Below are 740 nucleotides of genomic sequence, written 5' to 3'. Positions count from 1 at the left end.
ATATTGCTATTGCTTTCTTCATGACTTATACATGTTCCTATAACTATGAGAAATATGCAACTCCCGTTTACCGGAGGAACACTTTGGGTACTACCAAACGTCACAACGTAACTGGGTGATTATAAAGGAGTACTACATGTGTCTCCGAAGGTACATGTTGAGTTGGCGTATTTCGAGATTAGGTTTTGTCACTCCGATTGTCGGAGAGGTATCTCTGGGCCCTCTCGGTAATGCACATCTTTATAAGCCTTGCAAGCAATGTGACCAAATGAGTTGGTTACGGAATGATGCATTACGGAACGAGTAAAGAGACTTGCCGGTAACGAGATTGAACTAGGTATTGGATACCGACGATCAAATCTCGGGCAAGTAACATACCGACGACAAAGGGAACAACGTATGTTGTTATGCGGTTTGACCGATAAAGATCTTCGTAGAATATGTAGGAACCAATATGGGCATCCAGGTTCCTCTATTGGTTATTGACCGAGAATAGTTCTAGGTCATGTCTACATAGTTCTCGAACCCGTATGGTCCGCACGCTTAACGTTACGATGACAGTTTTATTATGAGTTTATAAGTTTTGATGTACCGAAGTTTGTTCGGAGTCCCGAATGTGATCACGGACATAACGATGAGTCTCGAAATGGTCGAGACATAAAGATCAATATATTGGAAGCCTATATTTGGACATCGGAATCGTTCCGGGTGAAATCGGCATTTTACCGGAGCACCGGGAG

The sequence above is a fragment of the Triticum dicoccoides genome, chromosome 5B (genome assembly GCF_002162155.2).
Source record: "Triticum dicoccoides isolate Atlit2015 ecotype Zavitan chromosome 5B, WEW_v2.0, whole genome shotgun sequence".
Lineage (NCBI taxonomy): Eukaryota > Viridiplantae > Streptophyta > Magnoliopsida > Poales > Poaceae > Triticum > Triticum dicoccoides.
Note: the sequence above shows the minus strand (reverse complement) of the source record.